The sequence below is a fragment of the Meleagris gallopavo genome, chromosome 8, assembly GCF_000146605.3.
Source record: "Meleagris gallopavo isolate NT-WF06-2002-E0010 breed Aviagen turkey brand Nicholas breeding stock chromosome 8, Turkey_5.1, whole genome shotgun sequence".
Classification (NCBI taxonomy): Eukaryota; Metazoa; Chordata; class Aves; order Galliformes; family Phasianidae; genus Meleagris; species Meleagris gallopavo.
This window is the reverse complement of record NC_015018.2, coordinates 33,856,252-33,861,419: the sequence shown is the minus strand read 5'-3', so window position 1 is coordinate 33,861,419 and position 5,168 is coordinate 33,856,252. Positions and strand designations below refer to the sequence as shown.

The 5,168-nt window shown below is 49.4% G+C and overlaps 1 long non-coding RNA gene across 2 annotated transcripts; it reads left to right on the top strand.

The window, feature by feature from the left end:
- Nucleotides 1-6: 6 nt before the first annotated feature.
- Nucleotides 7-2,948, top strand: LOC109368913. 2 transcript variants are annotated; one of them, XR_002117410.1, is made up of 4 exons: nucleotides 7-299; nucleotides 422-585; nucleotides 902-1,077; nucleotides 1,750-2,948. It is a non-coding gene; the product is annotated as an uncharacterized LOC109368913 (long non-coding RNA). The 2 variants fall into 2 exon arrangements; XR_002117411.1 differs by lacking the exon at nucleotides 902-1,077.
- Nucleotides 2,949-5,168: the final 2,220 nt, after the last annotated feature.

Genomic DNA, 5,168 nt, shown 5'->3' with positions numbered 1-5,168 from the left:
CCGTTTGGTCCCCGCAGGATCTTCTCGAGCTGTAGCGACGCCCATCGACCCCCAGAACCGCTCCTCACCCGTTAGCGGTGAAGGCGAACGAAAGGCCCGCGGCAGCCCGGTGTTGCGGTGCCCCCTGGCGCTCCGTGCGGCACCCGCAGCCCCGCACCGACAGCATTGGGCGTCGTACTGAGGGATGGGGGTAGGGGGAAACACCGCTGCTGGGTGGGGGGCTGGACGGGATGAGCTTGGAGGTCTTTTCCGACCCCGGTAACTCCGCGATTCTGTGATTCTTGGCACTTGAGCACCAGGTATTGCTAAGCAGATACACGCCACTTTAGCATAGATTTTATTAGTATCTCTTTTAGAACCAAGAAGTATCACTATTTTAAAACCTGCTGAAATTTCAGATAAACCGAGCATATTCCCACAGATCCAAGGTTAAGAGTTGCACACCTGCAGTCGTGAAGTGAGATTAAAGAATTCTCCAAAGCAAGAGAAAAATTAAACAGCATTTCAAGCTCCTTCAACGGCATCTCCGAACGCCTCACTCTGGGCCAGGTTTCCTCTCACAAGAGAACACTGCAACAACCACAGGTGATCTTTTCAGAATCTTGTATTTTGCATTGCTTACAGGTAAGGAATGAGAATCTAAAGGCAAAGCAAATGGCATAACTCATTACAGATATTTAAGTTTGTTATTTTGGGGGAAAAAACCCTCCCAGGGCTTTCGTATGTGCTCCAAAAGGAACCAGAAGCGAAGCCCCCTCCCCTGCTGTGCCGCTGTTTACCCGTTCCTGGCACTCCTGCCTGCTTACACTCACTGCGAAAGCAGCCCACTCCAAACTGCCTTCGGCAGAGGCAGCATCTCATGTCGGGGGCATTCAATAATCCAAACCTCATCCTCCAACAGACGCAGTTCTGTTCCACCACCCCAGGGATCCCGGCTGCAGGATCCCCTCCAGACTGGGGCTGCCTGAAAACCCACAACTCCTGCAGCACTCCTGGCTGCTGGGCAGCCCTGCCAAGCCGTGGACTGCTGAAGTGCTGCGAGACAAAATGCTGGCCTTGTCCTCCGAAGTTTCAAGTGTAAGGCTATAAAGAAAATAAGCCCAATTAGTGGACTGCATTTTCCAGCGCTCCACCTTGCTGTTCTCTGGTACATTCTGTATCTGCAGCTGCAGGTGGAAATCTGAAGTGTTTCTTCCTGCTCTTTAATAGCTTCACGCAGCTTTGATGCCCCTAAAGCATTTCTTCCGTGATGAAAAAGAAAATTTGCAGCAAAATTTCAGAGCCCAAGACCGAGAAATATAACACCCAAAAGCCTCCATGCAACATTAACTTTCAGAGGAGAAAAAGTGTAGAGACCCACCTACATTGCATCCCTCAGAGCAGGAGCACAGCAGTGGAGCAGGACAGGATCCCAAGCAAAGAGCAGGAAGAGCAGTTAATGGCCCAGCAGATAGGGAACGCATCTCTAAATTGCAGTTTGACTTTGACAAGCTCAGGTAGTGAGCAATCCAAGTGAACATAACAAGAAGGCAGGCAGCTGTACAAGAAATACAGCTACTGGGTAAGTGTGACCCACCACATTTTTAGGCTCACCAATAAATACCTCGTTAAAACTATATTTACTGATTCTGAATGTGCACAGCACTCCTCCAGCTCCCATTTCTGCTCCAAGTTTCAGGCTGCTTTCCCTCATCCTAACACTGGCTGGTAAATTAACATCAATTCTCTTCTTTTCCACTGCCTTTTCAGATGTTTGCCAACTACACCACCACCCAACGAACAACACCTCGATTACCACCATACATCACCCTCAGTTTTGTTACACATCTCCTGAGGTCTTCCAACGTTTTCCTCGTAGAGAGGAATCACAGAATCATATGGGTTAGAAGAGACTGCAATGACCAAATACACAGATATGTGTCTTCAGTATCTGTATTTTTTGCTCTATGTACACACATCACGTTTCTTTTGTCTCACACACAGTTGTTCACTCTCTGAGCTGTAGCCTGCAGTCAAAGATGAATCTCAGTTTAAGCTCAAAAGACAACACAAGGTATGAATTAATCAAAAAGATTTATTTTCTACTCAGCTGAATGGGAATTCGTGGAGTCCCCTGGACAAGCTGGGAGGCTCTCCTTGAGGCACCCAATACAACGACGGCAACAGCACATCACAAAGGAAACCTTTGCATCTACCTGTGACCTTTGCGAAGGCACAGGACAGGACCAAAGTCACAACCAGGAGGTCGTTACTGCCCCGTGTGGGTATGGGCTGTGCAGAGCTCGGGCAGACAGACACACAGAACAGCTGCTCAGCCCATCTCCCACACCACAGAACTGCTGACTGCCAGGGCTTCCCCCCACACCGACCAGGTGCACAGCTTTCATTACTGCACTGCAGGGTCGTGCTGCTTCAGTGGCAGTGACACCAGAAACACGGAGAACAACTGAGGGGGCAAGGAGGGAGTGAGAGAGAAGGGGAAGTTCACTGTAAGCAGAGAAATCCTGTTTCTGTCTGAAGCGGGGAACCTAACCAAAAAGGGCAGTATTAAAGAACCAGTGGGACTGCCCCAGTTTACCACAAACTGCTACTGAGAAATGTCTTCAAGGAGCAACACAAGTGTTTGAACACTGCTGGAAAAAAATATGTATGTATCGCTATCTTGGCAAATAGGGGAAACAGCTGTACAGAAAGTAAGGATGTTCCCAGCGCAGTGATCCTGTGCTTTGCACAAAGCGTTACTTCCTATTTCAGAAAGGATTCAAACTCCCAAGGAAGGCCTGCATCCACCGCATGCTGTGAGATGTGGCAAACACCACATCTGTAAAACACAATCACCAGGTGCTATCGTGTCCTCAGCTACTTCTCTACCCCCGAAGGGAAAGGCAATGGCACAGAACCAGTGCTGAGTTACCAAAAAAGGGCAACGGCCACAATCCAGTTAAAGAAAGGTTTGCTTACCCGTGCCCAGGACCAGAGCCCAGCCAACACTGCAGGAGGGCCCTCCAGGCAGACCCCCTTCCACGAGGTTAGGCAGGGACACGGCCAGGATCCACCCTTCCAGCCCCACAGCCGAACTGCTCCCAGCTGTGCTGCCAGGGCTGCTGTGTGCCTCCTCCAGGTGCTCAATCGCAGCCCCAGGCCGTAGCTCAGCAACCTCCAGACAGCCACATAATGAATGAGAAATCCCCTTCTCTGCAAGGTTCTACAGCCCTTCGTTATCCTGTGTTACCAAATTGCAGATATCCTCCCCAGGGTACAATTAGCTAAATAGAAATGGAAGAAGAATTGAAATCGGAAAGTGTAAACATCCTCTCCAGAATTAACACTACAGATTTTTGCAACCCTAGAAACGATAAGTATTTTGTACTCTACACATTGCCATAAGTACAGATTATTCGAATGCATTTGACCGCATACTGAAATGCTTTTATACTTCTCATGAGAAAAGCAGAGCTGCCATCACTTGCAGGCTCCATCCCTGCCACGCAGCCCTGCAGAGCTCAGCCCACCTGCAGGACTGACAGCCAGCAGAGCTGCTCCCTCTCCCAGCACCCTTTCCCTGCACTAAGCTTTGGTCAGCCCTAAGTTCTTCACTTCCGTGTTTTGTAATTTCTTTGCTTTTCTTCATTAGGCCACTCATCCAACAGGCCCAAGCTGCACTGCGGCACATCCCTCAAGTTCAGCTTTTCAATAGGGGGCACTGCTGTTGAAACTAAGAGATCGGTGTAATCCTTTGTATCAGTTACACTCAGATTTTTCCCTAAGAAAATAGTGCTCAGGTAGCACCCATCAGTCTGACAGGACTGTGATTTGTTGACCCTTCATTCTTCTCATGCAAAGATTTTTTGCCAAGTTTCAAGGAAGCTGTGCTCTGGAAGAGCCCAGCAGCCTGTGGATGCACAGAAGCACAGCACGGCCTCCCCTGACTGGGAAGGTATGGATCTCAACTTTGTAAACTCTTCATTCTTTTTTTTTTCCCTTTTTAAATCATCAATCCCAGCACCCAGGAGCTGATTCAAAGCGCGATCATTTTTAAGCACATAAAACTTCCCATGTAAGTTCAACAGTTCCCGTGCCCTCTGCACCCTGCAGACCTCCCATCTCAGAGCAGCAACCACACTGCAGACCCAGGCTGCTGCCTCACACCAGGATGGGGGTCTGCCTCAAACATACCATGGCCACGTCAGAACCACTGCATAACATGTGGTTCTGACAGAGCAGGGCACGGACACCGCAAACCTCTGCTCTGCACCAGAACCTCTGCTTGGAAGGGAAGAGATGAGAAATCAAGAGTGGTGCAATACCCGGTATAGAAGGATTGAATCCACTCTTTTTGCTCTCACTCCATGGTTTTGCAGCTCTTACAGTCTCTCAGTGCAGATTTGGGTATAAATAAGAGCTACACGTGCTGTGACTGAATGAGAGCTCTGCAGGACGAGCAGTTGAAATACATTCTATATGGCAGAGGAAGCAAAGACGCAGAGCACACCCACGCAATAATCGCTGCCATGCCACCAGTCCCCATGTGCAGTCTGTAGTCAAAACAGCAGAGGTTTTATCATAACCAATCCAAATGTGGTGTAACTACCAAAACGAGGGCACTGCAGGAGCCAATTTTCACGTGTAACTGAGGTTACTCAGGGATTTCCCACACACACGTGGCCATGACCCACTGCAGGGTATCAGACCTGTGCTGGCTGCCATCACTGGCAGGTGCACTTGTCAGTACGTTTTTGGGCACCCACAGAGCAGCAGTTACAGCTCTGCATGTCGCCCACGGGCAGCACTGTGCCCCACACTCACTGCTGCAGGATCCAAACTGCTGCACAGCGGCTCTGCTGCAGTGCTGGGACGTCATGGGATGGATGGAGGTTTGGGGCCAAACAGCTCAGCGGGTACCCTGGATCTGAGGGAAAAACCCACAGGATTTGATGTCCTTCTTCCCACATTCTAGAGGAAAAGCTTTTATCCAAGGCACATTCTGTCATCCTCTCTGCATGCAGTGTGTATATACTACTGCTTACACACTGCTCCCATCCAGCACGAACAGATGGGCACGTGGGAGGAGCACAACACTCCTGCATGTTACAGAAGGTTCCCAAACTTCATCTGCGTGCCCACAGATTCTAAATATTAAAGTCCATGGGATTATTTGTCTTTAAATA